We start from the raw sequence: 25,943 nt of genomic DNA on the forward strand, positions 1-25,943 counted from the left end.
GACTTCCTTCCCTGTGACCGTAAATGAGCAGATCAAATGAAAGGGAATTCTTACCAGTTAGTTTCTTTAATAAACACAGAAAAGGATAAAAGATAGCCTCTAACCAGAATGGTGGTGCTCCTAAGTAAGGATCCCACCCCCTTCTATCCCTATTAATCTACGTCACTTCTACGTCTTGTAAGAGTTTGTACCCTCTGTGCTTTCTGCTCTGTCAATTTCTGAGCTCTCGGTGACTTTGGAGAAGGGGGGTGAATGCTGTCCTGAGACTGTGAATCTGTTAACCCCCTCTCTTCCAGTGTTTCTTTTGCTAGCTGTTCCCCATCCAGTATTTCCCAGCTTCTGCCTTCTGAACTATGCCCCTCTGCAAACCACTGTTCCAAATCTATACTGTCCTCCTGCTCCTGGGAAGATTCAGGATCAGGAGGAGGGGGTGGCTCCCACCATTCTTCCTCAGTGCAGCCCTCCTCAGCACGGTCCCTGACATTACAAGATCTCAGCAGGCCCTGCATCTCATGTGGCCTAGTGGGATCTCACCAAGGGACATGTTGGTGAGAACCTTCAAAAGGTTCTTCTACCTTCCTGATTTCCCTCTTTGACTCTTCAGCAGCAAGGGGAAACTTTCCCAGCCCACCCCCAGTTCAGAAGCCCCCACTGCAGCTGTCAATGCCTCCTGGTTAACACTGTTGGTAAGGAATTTTACTCTCATCCACAATGGCTTTTCACCCCACCCCCTCACAGTTTCTTTCAATTTTGCCATTCAAGTCCAGTTTTCCACATTTCTGCATCAGTGTGTGTGTGTGTGTGTATTCCTCATGAAAATTCATCAGCATTTTAATGCAAATTTCTCCTAATATACACATTTGTTGTATAATTTTCCCAATGTAGGCACTTCTGCAAAGCAATTTCCTCTAATATAATAATGATTTGTTTCAGTTTCTTACCTGCCCCACACCATATGGCCCCAGGGCAGGATACAGCAATTTAAAAGTACAATATTAAAAAAAAAGGTTAAAACAGATTATGGGCACAAGAGTAGGGTTAGTCCTAAATATATAATTATGATAGCTCGACCTGTTCCTCAGGGAACTGAGAAAAGCTGCTGGTGTTTGAAGGCTAATGTGACTAGATCTTTATTTTTAAAAATAAACTTTGTGGCACTTTCATGCCATCAGAGGTTCAACTCAGACTTGAGCATCTCGTCTATTCCCCCTTGGGAGGGGTGCTCCTAAGCAGAAGAGTTTGCATCTACCTCAACGTATTTAACTAGAGGGAAGTGAGAGGCCACCAGAAGGAAGCTACAGCCTCTCTTCACCATGGGGACAGACGGCAGGTACCCTGGGGCAAAATGAATTTTATCATAAATTCTTAATGCTGCATAGCAGCACTGTGTTATATATACCAAATTCCTGACACAAACATCTTGGTCTTTCACAATGCTTTTCTTTGGGGCCTATTGCTCTTCCAGGACCCTGCTGCATTCCACTCTATGCTATTTTGCATAACACAAAAACCCACTTTGCTCTTCTGTATTTTAATATTCTGTTGGAAGCCGCCCACAGTGGCTGGGGAAACCCAGCCAGATGGGTGGGTATAAATAAATTGTTGTTGTTGTTGTTGTTGTTGTTGTTGTTGTTGTTGTTATCTTTCCTTACCTTTTCAACTGTTCCTGCTGATTTCTTCTTGTACTACTGTGAAGACTCCACAGTTCTTTAAATGCACATGCCCTTCACTACCCCATAAAGACTTCATTGGATGTCACCCTTGCTTAATCCACCACCTTCTCACCACCGCAATTTCTACCAATTTCATTTGCAATAGGATGATCAGTGAATATATTAAGCAGTGTCCTTTGTTGAAGTTCACATGTCTCGCATGGGTTTGTTTCCTGTATTTCTATTCAAATGTTTCCTTGGCTTTGTTTTAAAAAATGGATATGCCATTTTTTATTTATACGTTATAAATCTCAAAGTAGTTCACAATATAAACATGATTAAAATCAATAAATAACCATGATTAAAACATCCAGGTAGTTGTAATGCGTAACACATAATTTCAGGAACAGGAACAGCTAGAGCAAGCAAGTAAACAAAAAAGAATTCAAAGTTAACTGTCAGCAAATTCCAAGTGTAAACAGAATGAGTGGTCTTTGGTAGATAGGGGAAGGAGAAGGGGAATTTGTTGCTGGACTCCAACTTCCATCAGCCCTGACCACTGGCCATGTTGGCTGTGGTTGATGAGTGATGAGGTCCAACAACATCTGAAGGACCACAATTTCCCCATCCTTGACTACTTCCCTCCTGATGCTTGAGCTCTGATCTTGTTGCCACTTGGGATGCCACCGCAAGCTCCAACAATATGACAGAGGAATGTAGACAGTGCAGAATAATAGAGAGAGAAGCAGGAACTAGAGAACTGAGGTGTTTAAAAGTGAATTGAATGGGTTTAAAAAGAATATTGGAAGAAAGAGGGAGCTGATGTAAAGAGGAAGGAAGACTGAACATGGGCTCAGTACAGACAAGCAGCTTAACAAATGCAAAGGGCTTCTATCACAATTTTGCCAGATTAGACATCTGTATTAACAAAGTGAAGTATTGTAGTTTTCGTTCTTCTTTTGATCACATCTTCTAATGTGTGGCAAAGCTGGAGGGTCTTTTCGAGTGACAAAGTTTCCTCATACCTATTAGCTATGTTGGCTGTCCATTTTCACCCACGTTTGGTACATCAACTGTAGTTGTCTCTTTTCCTCAATTCTCTGTATCATTGTACATTCTTATGTGGCATCATTTTTTCCACTATAAGGGGTGGGTGGTAATAAACAGTAGTTACAGTCCCAATCTGTGTGTGTGTGTGTGTGTGTGAGAGAGAGAGAGAGAGAGAGAGAGAGAGAGAGAGAGAGAGAGAGAGAGATGATCTGATCTGCCTGGCTGTAATTTGGATAGTAGAAGCTATGTTCACTATACATAAGGAGGTACTCTCCTCTGCCTATTCACTTCCAATAGTGAATTAGCTTTCTGCTTAAAGATTTCCAGGAGAGAAAAATACATCAGAAGTTCACCTAGTATAACCTTGCTCCAGGAAAGATTGCTAAAGAGAAGAGGCTTCAAATACAATTTTAGTATAGGTTGCTGGCAGGAATAACAATAAGAAAATGAATCATTTTTCCCTATCCCAATGGTGTGCTTTGGGGAAGAGTGTTACAGTTATCAAATTACAGCAGAAGATAAGTACCAAATCACTGTTATTTAGCAGCGTTCATTGTCAGGGAACTGCCATCCGAACTAGCGGAGGAGGCGAGGCTCCACAGCGATGCTGGAGAGGGGCCAAGCAGGGAGAGAGGCAGGTCTCCGGCTGGGGAAGAAAATCAGCGCAACACCAGGGATAGAGGGGGGCCGATGGGGGAAGCAGAGAGGGGGCTCCAGGACTCTTCGCAGGAGACCAGCGAGGAGAGCACAGGTCCTCCGCTGCCCACACCCACCCTGCACAGAAGACTTCCGCGCAGGGAAAGTAGGCGGCGACTTGGCGTCAAAGAACTTCTTTGCTGGAAGCGGTTTAAGAAACGCCCACTGACGGATTCTGCCAGCGACTGAACAGCCACGGAGTGGATGGCTGTCCAGCGAGAAACGGTTTAACCAGCCAACCTAGCCCAGAGCAGCGGTAACTTACGCACAAGCAACCCCTAAAGCCATTACATTCATGAAGCTCATGTACGATGGTGCAAGTCAATATTTAAATTTCACACATTTTGGTAAAATGTAGAAAGCTTTTTATTCATAAATGGTTAGTTTGGATTGAAAGGAGTTGGTATGTGTGAAAGGGATAGAGCAGTGTTTCTCAACTGGGGGCCACAGGCGAAAATCGCATAAATGGGGGGCCAGGGCACAAGACTAGGCAGCCACAGAGAATTTGCAGCAGTTAGTGATGAATTGAAAGATGATGAAATAATTTTGTATGTGAATCATTTGAAGCAGCTTTATAACAATATGGAATTTTATTTCCGTGATAATCTGGACTGGGTAGTTGATCCATTTGCTGTGAATGCTGCTGATGTTCATGTTTCTTTGCAAGAAGCCTCAAAGAGCTACAGAGCAATCAGAGTAACTTTCAGTAAAGAAAACACAATTTTTTGATAGAGTACAATCTCAAAAAAGTACCGGTATCCACAGCTTTGGGATAAATCAAAATGGTTTTTCATGGCATTTCCTACTTTGTATTTGGTAGAATTAGGTTTCAGTCATGTGAATTATTTACTCTACCTAACGCGGAATCATCTTAACATAATGGACAGAAGTGATCTTTGGTTATCCCTCACATCAATCGAACCGGATATATTAAAAAAAAGCTTGTTTCTGGTCATCAAGAACAAGGGTCACATTGCCACATTAATGGAGAAATACTTAAAGTATAACATTTAAATACCCAGCTTTCTACTGGCAGGACAGAGGGGGGTCACAGGAAGGAAACAAGGTCAGAAGGAGGCCACAGTCAGAAAAAGTTTGAGAAACACTGGTTTGAGAAACAGCATGGGCTTCTTCATTATTTAGAAGCACTCTGTTGTTTCATGGAAAATTTCTAATGGAAATCAGAAGTATTTGAAGTATTTATGTGTTAAATCTCTAGAAACAGGAGAGAAATTTAAAATTAGAATAACACAATTGGAGAAAACATACTTTATTGTTTTGAGCGTAAGTAAACTGGAACAGATGATGTTCTTCACTGTGGTGGCCACTCTGGCTAATGTTTGGCAACAGAACAGTAGAAGCTGAACAATAGGATTGTCAAGACCAAAGTGGAAAAGCACATGATCTACATGTAAAAGATACCAGGTTTACTTCCAAGAAATCTCCAGAAGTGACTGAGGATGTCCCTGCCTGAAACTCTGGGGAGGTGCAGTCAGTCAGTGTAGACAATCTGAGCTCAATAGACTATGTACCAATTTGACTCTGCATAAGACATCTTCCTGGGTTCCCAAATTCACTTGGTCTGAGTGATCCTTTAGCTAACTTGACAGGTTAGGAAGATCCAGTAGTTTTCCTATCTCTCTTGTCAAGGAGAGGTAACCGGACACAAGAACTGTACTATGAACTAAGCTTATGTAAAAAATAAATGCACAGGGAAACAAAGGATAAGATTTCAAATTTCAGTGAGAGAAGAGAGCAAATATATTTCAGTCAGGGGAGGCAAGATTCACAGCTTTAAAGGCTCCCTCTTGGATAGTCGTAGCATGAACAGTGCAATCCTATACATGTCGATTCAGGGATATAGGATTGTAGTCTATACTGCACACACACCCAAAAAGAATCTGCCAACCCAAACCCAAATGCAATATATTTTAGCAGCTTTCGATTACCTCATAAGGCAACAGTATCCACAAAGGACACTCACCTTTGAAACAAAGGATTTGCCCAGAGTGCAAAGAGAGTCTGCAAACCTTTGTGGATAATTAAAGCTCAATGTATAGATTCGGTTATGAATAACCACATGAAATTTGAAGCCTCCCAGAGTGGTTCCCTGACAGCCTAAGGGTAGGTATCAACTGGTAGGTCAGTGTGCATGATGCAGTTATCATCCTGGGAACAGCTCCTGGGAGCAGGGACAGAATATAACTTCTGAAGTATGTTTTGGTTCCTATGTAAGACTCTTAAGAATGGGAAATGACAGCCTCTGTACCATGCTATAACTTCATTCTCGAAGGCTGATGGATCTTCTTACAGATCCAGGGAAATTGCCAAGAAATTATTAGGTTTCTGATGATGTGACTTTTCTGAGCTACTGTTGGGCTCTATTGTGCTTCAGATATAAATTGGAAATATTATGAACCCATGTGTAATTTATGACTAATGTATAATTAAACTTGGTTGGAATGGAGAATATTAAACAGTGCTTACTTATAAATTAATGCCTCATTTTGCAAATTTACCAAAAAGAAAATCATACAATGAGATAATGATGGCATCTATGTTGGCCAATTGATCTGTGTAGTTAATAACCAACTCTTAATACATTGCAGTCTCCTCTTGGTGATAAATCAGGGTTGCTATTATTAGCTTCCTGTTCCAGGGTCCGGGGACATGTAGACCTTTTATGAATATGAACACTGAGGGCTGATTGATAAGATGAGTAGAAAAATTGCTTAAGGCCAGGCGGAGCTATGGCTTTGGAAAAAGAAATTGAACCCTGAATTGATTATATGAATTAAATCCAGCCTAGAGAGCAAAATAATCACGTTCTGTCCCTGTCGATTCAGGTTGTTTCAGGACAGCAAACATCATTTTCTCTGTGGCATGTTCATATTAGCTCCGCCATAAAATGATGATGCCCTGACCTGCTGTAAAACTGATACAGCATCTCTATTAGAACGGCTGTTTGTCAGCCTACTGTTGCAGATCAGATTTCAATTCTATTTTCTGTCTTTAAAAAGTATTTAGAGACACAGTTTTTAAAGTAGTTTAGAATGCTCCAAGCTCATTTGCTTGTCCTATAGTTGTAGTATTATGTTTGGTAATATGGAGACTTTAATTTTCTTGAAACGTCATGCAGCTAACCTACCCTGCAGGTCTGGCCCAAATAATTTTGCTTCCTGAGATGAGACAGTAAATGATGCCGCCACTCCTGAAAGTACCCAAGGTTATTTTGGCAAAGTTACTTTGGCATCGAGGGCAGAAAATCCCACCAGCAGCTCTACCTGGGAGTAAAATATGATAATTATAACCAAGTAAATAATTATCAAACTGCTTTGCTCTCCTGACACACAAAATCAGCTGCCTGAGGCAGCCTTCTCATTCTTCCTAAAGCTAGGGCTGGCCGTGCTATCCTGAACTCTATACTGAACAAAGCAAAGATGGCATTTGTATCATTATTTAAAACTTTTCTTTTTCACTGCAAATGCAATTCCAGAGCAAGCTACGCTACAAAATACAAATACATATAAACAGCTTATAATATGAACTACAAATCCATGTAAACTGCACAATCAGATTAAAGGAAGGCAGATACAGTGGTACCTCGGGTTAAGAACTTAATTCGTTCCGGAGGTCCGTACTTAACCTGAAACTGTTCTTAACCTGAAGCACCACTTTAGCTAATGCGGCCTCCCGCTGCCGCTGCACCGCCGGAGCACAATTTCTGTTCTCAACCTGAAGCAAAGTTCTTAACCTGAAGCACTATTTCTGGGTTAGCGGAATCTGTAACCTGAAGCGTATGTAACCCGAGGTACCACTGTAAATTACAACTAAGCAGTAAAAATGCACATCCATCCTGGAATGGAACACCATCAAAGGCCTTGGTGAGCACCCAAAGACTATGCAAGTTTTTACTGCAGAGGGAGTGCAACCCCACACAGAACAAGCATCTTCCCAATTCCTGAACCCAGGAGCCACCCACCAACAGAACCTCCATCTTGTCAGGATGCAGGTTCAGCTTACTGGTCCTCATCGAGCCCCTGCTACTCTGATCTAGAACTTCTACAGCTTCACCTGACTCAGCTGAAATAGAAACAGAGGGGGGTGTCACCAGCAGAGTGATAACACATTGTTCCAAACCCCCCCACTCCCAATGGTTTCATAAACAGCATTGGGGAATAATGGCACCCCATGGCCTCAAAGCCAAGGAGGTTGAGCAGGTGTCACCCAACACCACTCTCTCATAGTGACCATGCAGGTCAAAAAACAACCACCTCCAACTCTGATCCCATAGAGTCACTCCAGAAAGACACCGTGCCTGTTGTCCCAGGGTATATTGCAGCCTGGTTAACTAACATGCTCACATGCTACCAAAAATGAAAAAGCAATGCATTGGCAGAAGATGGTGCTATTGTCTAATGGTGATGTTTAGGCTCAGTCAAAAGGGTGCTCTGCTGTGAGCATCCCTTCAGGCAGTGACTGTGATGAATATATGCTTGACGGGTGTTGTAGAGTCTGCAGAGAACAGTACAGCTAAAAGGATAGCTTTGGAGGCAGAGGGAAGACTGATTTTAGTCTTGCGGCGTGCAGAGATAATCCATTTTTTATGGATTCTACTTTTAAGTTACAGAAGTAATTACTACTATCCAGATGTGTCAGAAAATGATATAGATGTAATTTTACTGTGTTCTTGTTGCAGGGGATGTGCACATTATATCTCCAGGTCTCAAAAATGAAGCAGCGAGTGTCTGTTTAAGTAATATATAGATTGCTCAACTACTCTGAAAATAAGTTGAGAATACATTTTCATATAGCCTTAGCTGCTAGAAAGCTCAGTTCTAAAGTCTTCTGAGCAGACTAGAGAAGACTCGTGGAGTTTGTCTACAGCTAGGGTCCCCAAGGTGCCTGTATGATCTCTAGTGTTCTCCAACACCCACCTGGTGCCTTCCATTTTTAAAATGACCCTTTATTTATTTATTTAAAAAGCTTGTTGGCTCTTTTTTTTTTTTTGGTTGTTTAGTTGGGGGTGTTGCCTGCTTTTTTCTTTTGGTCTGGGCTTTATTTGCCTCCTCCTGTAAACTGAGTATTTTGTGTGGTGTGCACAGCAGTTTTTAGATATCCAAAAAGTCTATTGGTGAACCTGGAGTCCTGCAGTTTCTGGTGGGCTCCAGCAGCTGTAACTATAAAGAGAAACACGTGAAAGCTTGAGACACCACTTTGACATAATTGCAAAACCAACGTTGTCTATGATATAAGAAAGCATTGTTGACTGCTTTGAAAGTTGAGGACCACTCCACTTTGTTTCTAGAAATGCACTGCAATATTCCCCTTAGACGAAAATTTAGCAGTGTTTGTAGAACACAACTTGATGATTTTAATAAGACTTATTGCTGTACAGTTAATAAAACAGCAATCCTTTGGAACTCCCTCCTGCCCACCTAGCAGTTCAAAAGCACGTCAAGTGCAAGTAGATAAATAGGTACCACTCTGGCGGGAAGGTAAATGGCGTTTCTGTGTGCTGCTCTGGTTTCCAGAAGAAGCTTAGTCATGTTGGCCACATGGCCCGGAAGCTGTCTGCAGACAAACACTGGCTCCCTTGGCCTATAGAGCGAGATGAGCGCGCAACCCCAGAGTCATCCGCTACTGGACCTAATGGTCAGGGGGTACCTTTACCTTTACCTTGACTGAATTAAACAAACCCCCCTCCCTGTTGAACTTCAGGTGCCTGATGAAGACTTTTCTATTTCAGCAGCAATTTTATCTGTTTTTATAATGGATTTGAATTCCTCTTATTCTTTGTATGATTTTCTTTTTATGTACTCCACTTAGAAATTCTGCATATTAAGGTGCAAATCTGTGTCTTAAATACTAAGGACTAAGCCTTTAACGTGGCAGGTCCTGTCCCGTGATACCCCTTGCCAGTAGAGGTTCAGCAGGAATAATTCCTGCCTACTTTTAGACATCTTCTGAAAAATAGGGTTATTCAAACAGGCCTCTGAAATGTAAATTTATTTTTACCAACTAGTTTTTATCGATTTTTCTATTGATTATATTGTAAAGTTGTTCTTTTTATGCTGTATACCATCTTGCTACATTTTTATGAAAGTGCAGTCTATAAGTATGTAATGTAATGTATTACAATACAATATATCCCATAGTTTGGCTCTAAGTTATCCTAGTAAGTTTGATCCTGGGAAGAGATTTTGACCAAGCACTTCCAAGGTCACACTCTTATGCACGAGAGATCATAGCTACAAAGCCCCTTTTTGTGTGCGTGTCTCCCACGGATTGTCAGATGTAAGTAGCTTATATACATTGGTATTCAGAAGTCCATTGAGTTCAATGATCTTAAAGGTAAAGGTAAAGGGACCCCTGACCATTAGGTCCAGTCGTGGCCGACTCTGGGGTTGCGGCGCTCATCTCGCTTTATTGGCCGAGGGAGCCAGCATACAGCTTCCAGGTCATGTGGCCAGCATGACTAAGCCGCTTCTGGCAAACCAGAGCAGCACACGGAAACACCGTTTACCTTCCCGCCGGAGCAGTACCTATTTATTTACTTGCACTTTGACGTGCTTTCGAACTGCTAGGTTGGCAGGAGCAGGGACCGAGCAACGGGAGCTCACCCTGTCGCGGGGCTTTGAACTGCCAACCTTCTGATCGGCAAGTCCTAGGCTCTGTGGTTTAACCCACAGCACCGCCCGTGTCCCTGCCCTGCAATGAGCTTACTCCTAGATAAATTGGTATAGAATTTCAGCCTTGAACACCTCCACTTCCCACTGAAATGCTTGTTCAGTCGTTTCATCTTCTGACATCTGGGGAAATCGTAGGGGTATACAACTGTAGAAAGATCACATCTGCAGCTGGTTGTGTAGCAGCTGTGAGCCGAATAATATTACATCAATTTAATGCCAATCATGATTAATTTAGCAGTCATTATTTATACCACCATAAATGGCAAGATTGTGAAAAAAGATAAAATTAGACATTCGCCTTCTAACTGCTTGTTTGCGTCCCATGATATTTTTCTATTTGCAACGAATAACATTTTAAAATGCCTCACCATTACTACTACCCACCAGAGTTAGTAATTGCCTTTCCTAGTTGTTTCCAGGTTCCTAAAATGTCACTCTGTCAAGCCAACTAAGGCTTTACTCCTAAACACATTGTACATAGAAAGTCATACTTCTGTGAATAGGATTGCGCTACGGAAATACTTACAGGATTTATGCAGAACTAGGCAGTGGTCCAAAGATGCTTGAATGGAATTTAGGTTTATTGAATGAAAAGAGTTTTCTTCCTGATGGCCACCAAATTGGATGGCTTCAAAAGAGGATTAGACAAAGTCACCATTGGAGTATCATTGCGTACCAGCCATGATGGTTCTGTTCTGCCACCACTAAATCAGAATGGACTGATTTAAATTGCAGCAGCTTGAATTCTTGATTAAAATTGTTAAAATTCTCAAGCTAAATAAGTGGTTTAATTAACTCTCATCTTTTCCCTATATTTTTTATTAAATTTTCTGTTTTACGTTTTAGAATATGCATTTAAACAATCTTAAAATATCAATGACTTCCCTTCTTCTCTTTCCATAGTTCATTTTGCATAACATAAATCTCTGCATATTTTACATAAACTAAACCATTCAGTATTCCATTATTACATCCATCAAATCTTATTTGCACTGTTGAATTTATCTTAATGCTGCCCACGTTTTCAAATGTACACAATTTCCCCCATATATTCAATAAACATTTTCCAATCTTCTTTAAATGTATGTTCTTCTTGTTTTCTTATTCTATAGGTTAGGTCTGCCACAAGCTGTACATATTCCATCAGTTTAAATTGCCATTCTTCTTTAGTTGGGGCTTTGCTTGTTTACCATTTTGGGGCAAACAAAACACAGGCCACAGTAGTGGCTTACATAAATAACCTTTTTTGACACCTGGGAATTTCTGTCTGAATTATCTCCAACAACAAGGACTCTGGGTTTTTTGGGGGGAAGTACTTCTAAGCATTTTTTTCAATTCATTATGAATTATTTCCCAATACTCTTTTACCCTTTTACAGGTCCACCACATATGATAGAATGTATCCTCAGTCTCATTGCATCTCCAGCAATGGCAGGGCTGGCCCAAGACATTTTGGCACCTGAGGTGAACCAAAAAATAGTGCCCCCCTCCTCACCAAAGAAGAAGGGGTGGGTGAAGATCTACATCAGGAACAAGAGGGAAATAAAAGTATCTCAGTCAGCAGAACATGAGATTCTTAATCTCGGGGTAATGTGTCCAAGCCCCACGTTGGGCAGAGGATCCTGACATGGCAGTGGGTTGGACTAGATAATCCTCATGGTCTCTTCCAGCTCTACAGTCCTATGATTCTATGATCTGCATCAGGATCTGCTGCCCTTGTAGATCCAGCTGCCTGAGGAGGTCACTTAACGTTGCCTCATGTATTAGCATGCATGTGAAGGGATTATCACAACTTCAAGTAATCTGTTCCCAACTAAACAGAGGCTTTATACTAACCACAAACATCTCAAACTCTGTGTGCCTCCTGTGCCTTGTGCAGTGCAGTGGTACCTCTGGTTACGTACTTAATTCATTCCGGAGGTCCATTCTTAACCTGAAATTGTTCTTAACCTGAAGCACCACTTTAGCTAATGGGGCCTCCTCCTGCTGCCACACCACCGCCGCGTGATTTTTGTTCTCATCCTGAAGCAAAGTTCTTAACCCAAGGTACTATTTCTGGGTTAGCGGAGTCTGTAACCTGAAGCATATGTAACCTGAAGCGTATTTAACCCGAGGTGGCTTAGTCATGCTGGCCACGTGACCTGGAAGCTGTACACCGGCTCCCTCGGCCAATAAAGCGAGATGAGCGCCGCAACCCCAGAGTCGGCCGTGACTGGACCTAATGGTCAGGGGTCCCTTTACCTTTACCTACCACTGTACAGAATCTCTGATGCCAAGGCAATCCCCTCAAGACCACAATAGAAGAGGAAAGCATTAAGTTTCTTCTCCCTCCTGTTTCAATACTAATAATTGTCAGCTCCATCCCCACCCTGAGGATGTTATCTGCATTTATTATTATGACTTGAGTGTCAGGATTGCGGGTTAGAGCCCCATCATCATCAACCTTTTATTCGACCGTCAGTCAGAAAAAAGTACATTTGTCAATACACAGTTAAAACATCCAGGAAGATTTTAGAACTTAGCCACACTAAAATGGGCTAAACAGATAGCCCCATATCAATACAGTCAATTATAGTCTTGCGACGCTTAAAAGCTAAAAAAAGAAATTTGGCCACCAAGGAAGGTATAGCTCTAGTGACATTATTCAGCAAGTGTAAAACCTGGTTTTCTCCGGGTAGGAAGCTAAATTGACATAGGTGTGGGTCTATAAAATTTTGTCTAAGCTCTGCATAAGAAGGGCAAGTCAAGAGAATGTGTTCGGTGGACTCAACCACACCCATGGCACAATGACAGGTTCTCTGGGCGTATGGTACTCCCCTGTACCTTCCCCACAATATCGCAGAATCAAGGACATTTAATCTAGCCACTGTAAGAAGTCTGCGGTATTCAACATAGTGGATTTCTGCAAGGTAGGGGGCTGGTATGGTCCGATAAATCTGGTCCCCTAGGAACATCCCTGGTTTTACCAGGGCTATGTCCTCTTGTCTGGCAATGTCACTCAGTCTCCGGGAGATCACAGCTCTAGCTTGATTGTACGTCATAGACTCAAAGTAAAGGTGAGACAATCCGCAGGATTGAACCTCGTTAATGACCTCCCTTTCCCACGATGATTGGAAATCGTCCCTCAATATCAAGGGGGCAATACCCACTGGTTTAAAACAAAGCTTGAGCCATAGCCAGAGCTTCGTCTTCAAGGCCACATACCGTAGAGCTTGCCAACCGACCTCTAATCTCATAACCGCACCCGCTACCAAGGGGGGAATCCTAAGGATGGCTCTAAGGAATCACGTTTGGATAGAATCCAGTTTCAAAAAATCCCTACGGGAGCCTAAAGAGATGCCCACCAAAAGAAGGGGGAGGACTTTCATTTGAAAGAGTCTCAAAGCTATCTTCACTGATTGAGCCTGATTCTTAGCATATAGAGATCTACTCTGGATGGCTGCTTTAGATGCATTAGTTGTTATATAGTCTCTATGGGCCAGAAAAGACCTATTTGACCGTATTACTTGTCCCAGATATTTAAAGCAGTTAACCTGCTCTAGGGGGATCCCGTTCATCGACCATCGATGGAGTCTCGGTCGGGCAGAGAAGACCATGATCTTGGTCTTAGCATGGTTGGGTTGGAGCTCATGCTGATCGCAGTATTCATGTAGAGCTTGCAACATTCTCCTCAGTCCAATAGGGGATCTGGCAAGAAGTGCGGCGTCATCCGCATACAGAAGAACATTCAGAGATCGGCCTGCTAATTTGGGGGGGTGGAAAGCATCATTGGCCATGTGAGTCACCAGTGAGTTAATGTAAAAGCTAAACAATGCTGGGGCCAATAGACAACCCTGTCTTACCCCTCTAGTGGTGGTAACAGGGTTGGAGACTAGGCCTTTATTGTCTAGCCTGATTCTCAGAAAGGTGTTTGTATGGAGGCTGATAATCAGATGAAGGAGACGACGATCGATCTTTGTAGCAGCCAGTTTTGTCCATAGCTGCTTTCTAGAGATTCGATCAAATGCCTGCTTAAGGTCAATAAAAGCCACATGAAGAACCTTTGGGGCTTTGCCGGCATACTTTTCCGCCAGGTGATTCAGGATTAATATTTGGTCTGTGGTAGATCTTCCAGGGCGAAAACCCGCCTGTTCATTGGCAATGATATTGTCGTCCTCCATGGTTAGAGCCCCATGTTTCGCAAAAGATTCCTCCTCATGGTCCCTTCCAACTCTACAGTTCTATGATTCTATGAAGTACAATTCTCAGCCTCTCTCTCTCCTAATATATATATATATTTCTATACTTGCTTTTGTTCTTTTACTTTTGACTCCTTACTATTTTACCTACAAAATTAAAATAGTAAAAAGTAATAATAAAAATTGAAGTACATCACTCTTCTTTCCACATTCTGCCCACACCAAGTGAGGATATAAATATTCAGATATTCCTATAGTTCTGATAAATCTATATTCATTTGCTCATATGCACATGCGACACAGCATATGTGACTGTGTTGTTGTTTACAACTTTACATCTTAACAAGAGGATAGCCACAATCTGTGTAATATTTTCACTTCCTGAGTCAGCTGAGAATTAGCACTTGCTGTTCATCGTTCTTCAGAGTTTTGATTTTTTTTAAAAAAAACAACAGACTTTTCCCTTCATGTTTTATTTCAAAGTCCTACATTTCACAAGTTTATTATGTACCAATATCCATGGTTACTTGTGCTCTCATTTCCTGTGACAACAATAATCTTATTTTCTTGTCTGGCTGTAGATTGAATCTCCAAGCATACACTATACATCTTTACAGCAAGTCACCAGCTGAGTTTTGTTCTGCTGTAAAATATTTTGATTACTTAATAAAGTTCAAAATAAGATAAATAAAATGGACTAATATTCTGGGTTAAGTTTATTCTTCGACAACTAAATAAACAACAAAGAACACAAGTTGTTTGTGGGGGGGGGTGTAATTCTGGGAAACAGTATTCCTGGAAAATCAGAAGTAAAAAACCAAAGCACCAAATTCCAGTTAACAAACGATTCAGATTTCAGTAACAGATGTTCTTATAGTCAAATGTGCACTGCAACAATATATTGTGGGGTTTTTTTGTCAGTTCTTAAATGTTTATTAAAAACACAGCCAGAATCTTTCCAAATTTCTAGTCCAGGGTTAATAACATGGTGCCCTCCAGATGTTTTGAAATGCAACTTCTATCACCCCTGACCACTGGCAATGCCAGCTGGAGCAGATGGGATATGCTGTCTAAAACATCTGGAGGGCATGATGTTGGCTGCCTCTATCTGAGCAGGCAGTGGCTTCTCTGCCAATCTTTATCAACCCTGTTCCATTCCATAAGAGACAGCAAAGATGAAATTTGGGCTTTATGCATGTGCTCTGATGCTATACTATGATGCCAGAACAACAGAACTCTGGCCTCAGAGTAGAGTTTCTATTTGCTATTCCATCCCACAGTACAGCATCCTAGACCACCTCATGCCCACAATGATTAGAATATGAGTATAACAGCACCCTCTTCACCCTCTGTATTCTGCAGGAACAAGCAGTCAAAGGAATACTGCTTCTGAACTTAGAGTTAATATACAGCCGTTGTTTCCAGTAGTCATAGACAGTCCTATCCTAAATGAATTTGCCCCTTTGAAACCATCCAAGTAGTCAATGCTCTGATAACCTCCAAGTTGGACTGTTGCAATGGGCTCTATGTGGGGCTATGCTGGGCTCCCTTTGTAGGAGGGGTGGGATAGAAATTTAATAATAAAAATGAATGCATCATGGAATCTGCAGCTGCTATGGAATTTGTTGTTTGGAGCAGTGAGGTGATATCATATTATATGGATCCTAAGGGAACTTGTACAGTTGTACACTTGTACTTCAAGTTGTTGGTGCTAGTGTAGAAAGTCCTTAAGGCCTTAGGACCCAAGTACTTGAAGGAGTACTGAATGTATTACCAACCAATCCAGAGTTTGAGACTTTTTGGGGTTGCCCTGCTTCTGGGGCTGTGAAACACCATATAGCAGGGCCTTCTCAGTGGCAGCACCACATTTGTGGAACTCCCTCCAAGTTAAGGTTCAGCTGTTTCCCACTTTATATTTAGTCAGGAGACAGCTGAAGTCCAATTTCTGCAGGCCCTTCAGAGTATATCAGCAGTGGGCCCATTTATCTGTGTGAAATGTTGCAGTTACGTTATTTTGCAACAAATACTGTTACAACTTTGTTTTTAATGTTGCTTTTTAAGTGTTGTGAGCTACTCTGGACTCTGTATGAGAAACACAGAGCTATAACTAAGTAGCAAGCATCTTGTGGTAGTGAATCAGCAGAACTCAGTATCAGTGGTACAGATGTCTTGGCTTTTTAAGGTTTACACCCCATTTGCAGTATTCTGAAAGATCGTATGTAAAGGTTTCGAAATGCCAACATACATAATCATGTGATAAAGTGTAAGACATGATGCTGCAAGTGAAACCACGCTTTCAAAATTCTTTCCAGGAACCATAAAATGATAAGCTTTGTAAGAGTTGTGTGCCTGTTCTAGTCAGTAAGCAGATGGGCATAACAGAAGTAGAATTAGTCCAATAAAATGCGTCATACTCTAAGAGATTTGACAAGTGCACCTCATGTGCTTTACTGTAAAGTGTCTGTTACTGTAAACAATCACTCATATTCCTGTAGCCATGATGGAGTGCATATGCACTGTTCTTTTTTAATTGCATAGAATGCATCTGGTCAGCGGACGAGAAACATATTTGGGCTGGGGAAAGTGCCTGGAAAAAAAGGACCTAAGAGAAACATCCCTGCTGCATCAGAACAACCTGGTGCCCCCCAGATGTTTCCCATTCCTTCCACCATTGACCATGCTGGTTGCAGCTGATGGGAATTTGAGTTAGCATTATTTGAAAGGTCACAAGTTCACATCTCTGCTCTATATATAGCATGGCAAATTCCATTTCGATCACACTTTAAATGCAGATTTTATTAGGCTTCAATGAACTTCTGCCAGCAAAGCATCCCGAATGAAAGAAGTCTTTATCTGCTGATTGGAAGAAATTAGTTACATTGGAGAGGGGGCAGGAGATCACACTTGGGAGCGTGACCTACATCTTAACAGAGAGGTCCGCATCCGCTGAGGAACACTTCTGCAGACTTTCACGATCATCGGCATCTCCATGGCAATTACTTTAATTGCTCACATGCTAAAGAATGATGCTGGGGGGGGGGGTATGTTCAGGGGACATTTTAAACTTCCCCTTAATGGAATTTAACAGTTGGATGTAAAGTGTCATCACTATGTGGCCAGCCAGCTCTCTGCAGACCACACATTTCCAAAGTGCTGTGTGCAGGTAGATGGTGCAAACAAGCAATGATGCCTTCTAGCAATCTTTTTAATAAGTTTGATTCTCCCATATATATTTTTCAAACCAAACCTGGAATCCAACTGAATTGGCTTCCTTGGAACTCCTTAGTAGATTCTGTCAGCAATAAGGATAAACTCCCTGAGGGCCCCCAAGGCAAAATTAGAGGAACCTCCCCCCCCCCTTTTTGGATGGTTTTGGTTTTTCTTATCAGTTACATGCTGTCTCAAAGGAAGCCCTGAGGGGTATGTGCTAAAGACTATCCTGAATGCGGAAGGTCATCTGCTCAATCCCGAGTTTTTCTAATGAGAAGGATTCCAGGTACCAACGATGGAAATACCTCTTTCTAAGACCTTGGAGAGCTCCTGTGAGTTACAGCGACAGTACTGGTCAAGATGAGCCAGTATAAACTATCTTCATATGTTCCCCTTGTAGCAAAAGCAGTTTCATCCAGAACAGAAAGTGGGCGGAAATGTTTTATGCATACAGTGTTCTTTTATCTTAGTCTGCCTGTATGTCATAGTCCATGAAGCTTTTGAATACATAACAAAATATGAATCTTACAAATATGTGCATAATGTTGCAACAGAAGAGGGCATTTTAGATGTCATCATCTGCCTAGGTAAGAACATGTCGTGATAGTACTTTTAAGGAAACCAAGCAGTTTTCAAATAATGAAATGTTTGCTTGCAATGTTTACAGACAAGGGCAGCTGCTAAAATAGCAGACTCATTTAGTGAAACATCTAATTGGTTGCCTGTTTTGGATGTGTCCCAGTTATTTAACTTACTATCCGATGTATGTTTCAGTAGATCAAAAGCCTGCATTTAAATAAAATAAAAAGATTTATAGCAAGGGCAGAATCAAAGTTGTCTTGACTTATGCTAATAAGGAATGAGACTGGTCATTGTTTCCAGATTTAAGCCTTTTGTTATTTGCATTTGTATTTTGCATCTCTTCTACTGATTTGAAAAGGCAATAAGGCTGGAATCTAATACCCACTGAACTTGGCAGGGCATAATTCTGAGTAAACATGCATATTGTTGCATGCCACCCCACTCTCCGAAGGGTGTGAGATTCCAGGGGTTCCAGGCACTTACCCAGGGTTTGGTTTCCTCAGAATGAGGGACAACGGAGACTGTGGTGTCTTTAGGCTATATGGCTTATTTTTACACACACACACACCCTAAGCCTGCGATGGAGGGGTGCATAGCATCAGAATCCCAAGAGAGCCTTGCTTCTCCCATAGCCACAGCCTTGGAATCCAGCAGAAATCGGGCATAGCTTTGTTTTGCAACTGCCCAGCCTGCAGCCTTGCTTCTAGCTCACAGCTCTGGTCTTTGTCTTTCTAAATACCAGTTGAGTTGAAGGAAGGGAGGGGTGGAACCCATTTGCCGTGAGGACACAGAGCCACTTCCTTTCTTACCATAATGGCCCATTACCTCACCAGGAAGACAGCCTGGCTGTTCCAGGAATTGAATCGGTGCTGGATCCAGGAATTAAAAAGGGGCACAGGCATACAACTCATAACAATATGGTTGCACTGTTTATCTCTTGTGCTTATGTCCACTTCACAAGCTTCCCACAGGCATCTGGTTGGCCACTGTGAGAATAATGCTGGAGTGGATGGGCCATTGTCCTGATCCAGCCAGCTTGTCCTACGTTCTTATTTTTTCAGTGCAACCTGCCGTTACCCCCTCTCTTGTAGCAGTATAAAGGTAAAGGTAAAGGGACACCTTACCATTAGGTCCAGTCACGGACGACTCTGGGGTTGCGGTGCTCATCTCGCTTTATTGGCCAAGGGAGCCGGCGTACAGCTTCCGGGTCATGTGGCCAGCATGACTAAGCCGCTTCTGGCGAACCAGAGCAGCGCACGGAAACACTGTTTACCTTCCTGCCAGAGTGGTACCTATTTATCTACTTGCACTTTGATGTGCTTTCAAACTGCTAGGTTGGCAGGAGCAGGGACCGAGCAATGGGAGCTCACCCTATCATGGGGATTCAAACCACCGACCTTCTGATCGGCAAGTCCTAGGCTCTGTGATTTAACCCACAGCACCACCCACGTCCCTGCCACAAAAAGGCAATATATATATATATCAGATCTGACCTTCAAAGCAAAGTCACAAAGAATATTAATTGTTTCAACATGTATTATCTACACTTAAGAGGAATGACTGCCTGCCCAAGGAGGAAGAGTAACACATGGCTCTGTCTCCCTGTTTACAAGCGAAGTCCCCCTTTCAAATAAACAACCATTAGCGAAACAATAGGGGCTTCTAATCTTATTAATCCTCTGGAAGATTGCAGTGATTGTGTGGCATGAATAAAGCAACTGCTGGCTTGTGTCTCTGTTTTTTTTTTCAGTAAAAAAGGGAGAAGAAGCATATGACCCCCTTTCCCATCTCATGTGGAGTGGAGCATGTGAATAGATTTGGTCTAGGATGTGTAAAAAGGTTACTGCTTTGAGCTGCTGTCCTCCAGCTAGTGCTGGATAGACAGATCCACATGTTCCCTATGCAGGACTCGCCTCTCAATGGACTGCATCTACTCCTTTCAGGATCCTTCCTAGCAGACAAGTAAGTGCACTCTAAAATATGCATGAGGGTGGCATGTGGTCTCTGTCCATAATTGTCTATAGAATTACAGCGATCTCTGCAGAAATAGCTGGAGTGCAGTGTGGGCATGACGTATATTGTAAATGGCAGATCATTATTCTGAGCACACAATGCACTGTGTGTTGCCTGCTTGTGTGCCTTTTGTGCTTCTCGAACTAGTCCTCATTCTGAAGAGACGGAGAAACTGTTTGGGTTATGCTAACAGATTGGGAGGGAGGCATGATAGTACGCAGTGCAGAGAAAGTCACTGTCACACAAGTGATAGCAAAAAAAGGAGGGGGGAGATACCAGCCTTATAATATTTGTGTCAGCCATCTTAAGTCCTGGCAATGAAATCTTCCCACTGCAGAACATTCACAGAAAATGTTCCACATTCATTATATTATATTATATTATATTATATTATATTAATTATATTGGCTTAGGTATGACACAGTCTACAGAAAGTGACCACTTTCCTGGAATATCTGAAGGGGAAAACAGGAGGCACCCTTTCAGAAAACACCTACCTTAAAGTTTTCATCTAAAAACCAGTGGAGGGAGCATTTTTGTGTGTGCTATGCTTTGGTGCTTCTGTGAAAGTACACACCCATTATATTCCACCTTCTCTTTGCCTGTAACATGCATGCCCACAGTGAACATTTTGCTGCAGAATAAACTTCCACACTTGCATATCTCCACACATTAGTTGGCACATTCACAATCAAGAAGTTACAGCTGTGCTTCAGGGCTGCACTTCCACAGAGAAATTTACATAGATGTGCACAAGGCTTACAGAAGTCACTGGCTATTAAAAAAAACTCCTCTCACTACAAATCAGAAAGGGTAAATGGTTTGGCAAAAAATCAGTGATAGCTTTCCCGTTTACAAAGCAATAAAATAGGACAAAAGATTCTACTTCAAGCACATTTGTGAAAGGCGGTTTGGTCATTTCTTGGCACCATTTCAGTCTGGAGTTTGCTTGTTGCTTGCTTCATGATTTGGTAATTTAATTGAAGTTGGGGGTTTGTGGCACAATCAAAATCTGCGGATATGAAAAAGTATGGATTCGTTTTTTGAAAACAGTTCGGTTACGTTTTCTTTGGGGAATTTGGAATCAAATTTGGTTTTGCCTATGCACGTTATATTTCTAAGAGGCACATAGCTTATAATGCAGATTCAAGAACCTAGTCAATGAAAGGGATTGAGGTCACATTTGGATTATTGCACTGTGTGAAATCCATATCATCCATTCATATGGTGGGAGATGTAGGAGTGTTTTAAGTCAGGTAAAGTCGATGGAATGACTCAGTTAATGGAATTGGATGGTGCGGAATAGGTCAGGAAGGGAAGACTGGCCACAATGGCTGTGCTGTCTCCACTGTCAGAGGCAACATGTCTCTAACTGCCAATTGCTGGGAATCGCAAGTGGGGATAGTGCTCTTTTGCTCAGGTCCTCCTTATGGGCTTCCTATAGGCATCTGGTTAGCCACTGTCAGAACAAGATGCTGGACTAGATGGGCCATTATCCTGATCCAGAAGGTGGTTCTTATGTTCTTAAGACTGCAAAAAAAGTTACAAATAAAAGAAATATCAGGAAGGGATACCAAGAGCAAAGAACAGCCTCCTCCCTTCCCAAAAGTTCCTTCTTGAGAGAGAACACAAAATAAGTGAATGTATGGTGAATGTGAATATGTGTGAAGTCTGTGCATTCTGAATCAGTAGGCTTGCAAGAGACAGCCAAAATCTGGAGGACAAAATTTTTGGATGTGCAAGCTAGAAGTATGCTGAAGTTGTGGGGGGGGAGTCATGTCCATGTACTATTCTCAAATCTTAAGCCAGATCCCTGGATATACTTTTGTCACCACTCCCAAGCACCAGATGTACTTCTATGGCAGTGCAATGACTGGATTCAGGGAGTGAATGCAAAAAGCGGACCTTGCATGTCTGGCTCATTTTGATATCTAAAAGATTTGGACTGGAATCCAAGTCATTTCTTTGTGGTAACTGGAGGCTGGGTATAGAACTTGTGTACAAAGAATGAGCAAACTGTGTTTATTTTATACCTTGGCACAACCATATTTGATATAGATAAATGTTTTAATGGGTCAGACAATACAGGTGAGCCCTAAATTTCCAAAAGAATAATTAGAAGCATGCAGTGCTACTACCTCTGTTTCTCTAGGATGGAGCAGTTAATCTACCAGATTTTGCTGAACTCCATCTCCCATCAAACCCAACCAGCATTGCCAATAGTCAGACTCTGGAATTGTGGAAGCTGGAGTCCCAACAACATCTGGAGGGCCACAGGGTTCTCTAGGACATGGGAAGAGAGCCCTCTTGCCACAGGGTAGCTATGGAATCTGAACCTATATGTTGCTGTTGTTGCTACTGTCTTTCTATTGAAATCGACCACTTCTAAACGGTGAAAGAAAACCACGTTTAATACCCACGTTATGAAAATGTACAAATTAGATACGATTAAAAGAGTTCTGGTTCTGAATCCTTCTAAGGTTGAGAGAAGATTAACTGGTTTGGGTGTCAGTGGAGCTTACAGATCGCAAATGTGGGGCAAAGCACACATTAAATGCGGGTTTGCATTTATTTATTTTTAATCGCCCCTGTATGCTAAATGTGCGTTTAGTATTATGACTGTATGTGTGTGCGCGCCACTAGGGGCATACATTTCTCTGGAAGAGAAGAGAATCTGGAATGCCTTGATGCTATTATATATTTTTGCCCAGGCTCATGGAATCCTCTCTTTAGAAGGGGTAGGGTGTGTTGGGAATGGGGCGGAACCGGACTTTCCTGCAGACTGTGGAATTTTCCCGAGTGGTTGCATAATGATATGCCAGGTTAACTCCCACTCACCCACACTCACCTTATTTTCTTCTCTGGGCATCCTCATTTGCCTGGCCCTGCTCTCACCTCCTGAAGCCTTCCCCCCACCCCCCATAACCAACCCTTCTTCGTTATCCCGCTGCTAAATCTTCTGTTCCGCTGAGCATCACTCCCTGGACCCTCGTTTCAAAATCTCTCAGCAGCACCTACACGGACAGCAGCATCCTTTCGCCCTTATCCTTAGAAGCTACTGGCGCAGGCGAGAGCGCCAAGGGAACTCCGGGTAGGGCAGGAGCTTCAGTCGGGCTTCAATTTGGCACTGGGCATGTGCGAGGGGTCTGTGCCCGCGCCAGGGAGGCGGAGCCAAGGCTGCCGCGCGCCGCCTTTGCACCTGCAGTAATGTGTCACCGCGAATAGATGGGCGGGTGGGCGCTGCCGAGCGCGCCGCTTGCCTCTCCTCGTCGTTCTCCGGGGTGTCGCCGCGGAGTGTCCCCCCCCCCTCCGGCCGCCACCGCCACACGCCTGCTTCCGCGCCCGCGGCTCCTTTGCAGCTGTGAGGCTGCCGCCGCTTTCCCAACCCGACGAAGCCCTTCCCTGACCCAGCAACGTTTCCCTCGTTGCCAGGCTCGAGAGTGACATCACCCGCGACCAATCGCTGCCCGGCGCTCTCGCGCTCCGCCACCGCCCCCCGGCCCCCCTCCCGCTCTTGCCCCAATCAGCTCGGTTCGCCCACAGCCCCCTCAGGCAAAGGCGGGCAACTGTCAAGGCGTTTTTTTGGGGTGGACTTCGCTGAGGAGAAGGGAGGGAGGTGGGCGCGCGCGCAGGGGGCAAGGCAGCCAAGCCAAGCCAAGCCAAGCCAAGCAGGGCAGGGCGCTCCCAGGTGCTTGCGGCTGTACGCGGGAAACCTCCAGCTGCGCAGCCCCCTCCCGCCCGCCGCACCTCGCGCGCGTTTTTCCCTCAGCAGCGCGGTCCCCGCACAGGTAGGACTTGGCTTCTTATTGTTATCCGCACCCAGGGAGATTTCGAAGAGCTGGGTTGGGTGTTTAAATCCACCCCAGGGGTGGTGAGGGGGGTGGGCTGGATAGGTTGGGGGGAGGGGGCTGCTGCCTGCTGCCGCGAGCTTATCTGAGGGAGTGTCGCTCTGAGGAAGGAGATGTGCGCGCCTCCAAAAGCGTCCCCAGGTTTATGGGTCGTTTTCAGTCGCCCTCTTATGGGGAGGCAGAACCTGGCCGAGTTGCCGCCGCGCGCGCAACAGAAGGATGAGGCAAGTTTCCTCTGGGAAGCTCCGCAGCCCAAGCAGCCCGCTCGATTTAGCAGCAGCACTGCAATACCCAGAGCAATTAGCTCGGCTGGAAGGACGCAGCCGGTTTGGGGTGGGGGAAAGACGTTGCTCTGAGATTGTACGCTGCCTCATCCAATGTAAATTGGCCAATATATTTCTCTTGCTTTCCCCAAGGCATCTCCCACCCCCACTTCCCACCTTTCCGTCTTGGAATATCAGAAGTTAAAGAGAGGCGATTCTCACCTTTCAATTCCACCCTCCCAGTTCCAGCCACTTCAGTGGTGAAACGCATTTGGCTGCTGCTTCTTTTTCCTTTTTTTTTTTGCACGGGCTGTGATGATGGGGGGAAAACAAATCCATGTTGCCGGTGCAGATGGCAGGAATGATTTTTATTTCTTTCTTTCTGAGCTTTCCCGTTTTCTCAATTGCGCCACAGCTTTTAGGAGCACCTTGTGGAGATCTGCTGCTGCAGACAGGGAAACACCAAGGAGAAAAGAGAGAGGAGATCCTTTAAGCTGGGTCTCGTAAAAGATCCATGTCGCCCAGGGGTGACATTTTCAGTGTGCGTGTGTGGGGGGGTGATGTTCACACAAGCATTCCTAATTAGTTGTTAATTTACTAGGTCTGAACTCAGGGGAGTGTTTACTGGGGAGACCCAGCAGGAAACTCGCTTAGGATTTTCACCCCTGTAAGGAAATGATCCATTGGAACAATATTTGTTTGATAGGAGGCAGGTTGGTATGAAAGGGTTCGTTAACCAGTGTTAGAGGATACAATGAAAGGCATATTACAGAAATTGGTAAAATGAGTGACAAGGCAGATGAAATTGTTATTGCTACCATCCCTGAAGGGAATCTTCAACACATCCTCATTGCTGCTGTTAACATTTCAACCCTAAAGGAGTTGCATATAGAAAGCAGGAACTGGGTCATATAATTCAACATAAACTTTATTTTTAAAAATCCTGTTACATAAAATTGGCCTGGGCTGGCACAGAAATAGTTGAGTTGAAGGAGCCTAATACAAGGAATGCAGTTCTCTTTAATGTCTATGATATCCTCTGGTATATAAATGAATAATGCAGCATTAATGTAATTCGCACATCCATTTTGGTACTGCTGTGGTGGTTCTGCAGGCATCTTGTGTAGAGGCTGCTTGCATTCCAGAAGGCAGGTTTGGTCTCTATCTCACTTTTTTTTTTGTCCAACGTTTTATATGTCTTACATAATTTGCAATTTGCATTTGGATGAAATTTATTCTCTCCCCCCCCACACACTTTTACTGTTACTCTCTTAAAAATTGCCAGTTAGTGCAAATGTTGCAGTGTATATGTTGCAATGCACCTTGGTTATAGTAACACCTGCTGGAGAGAACAGAGACATTGCTTCCAGAATCGGCTACTGCTGAATTTCAGCTGCACCACACTCATACTAAATAAGTGCAATACGTAGAAGTGAGCTTGAATGGCTTTGGTATAAAACCATTCCAAATTACTGTTTTCATCTCCAGTCAAGACCATGGGCTGTTAAGGGTTGGAAGCAGTAAATGATGATCTTAGAGATATAATGACAGGGGGAGAAACACTGTGCCACACAGGAGCTTGCTGTTTTCATATGAAGGCACTAGGACATCCAGAGTCCTTTACTTGGGCCTTCTTCTGCTGGTTGCCAATGTGTTTTCTTTGCCTTTCTCCTCTGGAATCCCTAAGCTCTGTCTTCTACATACAGTTCTGACCTCAGAAAACCCAATCTTCTCCAGGGCTGTTTAAGGTTTTTGTGTG

At 43.2% G+C, this 25,943-nt stretch overlaps 2 protein-coding genes and 1 long non-coding RNA gene across 11 annotated transcripts in view; 1 reads left to right on the forward strand and 2 right to left on the reverse strand.

Moving 5' to 3' along the window:
* LOC310744041 overlaps positions 1-25,943 on the reverse strand; it is a 352,149-nt gene that overhangs the window by 221,530 nt on the left and 104,676 nt on the right. The gene's annotated exons all lie outside the window — the stretch shown is intronic.
* LOC310743925 (uncharacterized protein) overlaps positions 1-25,943 on the reverse strand; it is a 797,205-nt gene that overhangs the window by 213,183 nt on the left and 558,079 nt on the right. The gene's annotated exons all lie outside the window — the stretch shown is intronic.
* The window catches only part of CNTN1 (contactin 1), a 163,240-nt gene continuing 157,206 nt past the window's right edge, over positions 19,910-25,943 (forward strand). For 3 of the 8 annotated variants that reach the window (XM_083574434.1, XM_083574435.1, XM_083574439.1), the window contains exon 1: positions 23,591-23,861. The gene's annotated coding sequence lies outside the window, so the exon portion shown is untranslated. Of the gene's footprint in view, positions 20,023-23,232; positions 23,862-24,062; positions 24,146-25,943 lie in introns of those variants that run through there. The other 5 variants (XM_083574433.1, XM_083574437.1, XM_083574430.1 and 2 more) reach the window with 5 other exon arrangements.

This window comes from Podarcis filfolensis, assembly GCF_964270895.1.
Source record: "Podarcis filfolensis genome assembly, chromosome: 10".
NCBI lineage: Eukaryota > Metazoa > Chordata > Lepidosauria > Squamata > Lacertidae > Podarcis > Podarcis filfolensis.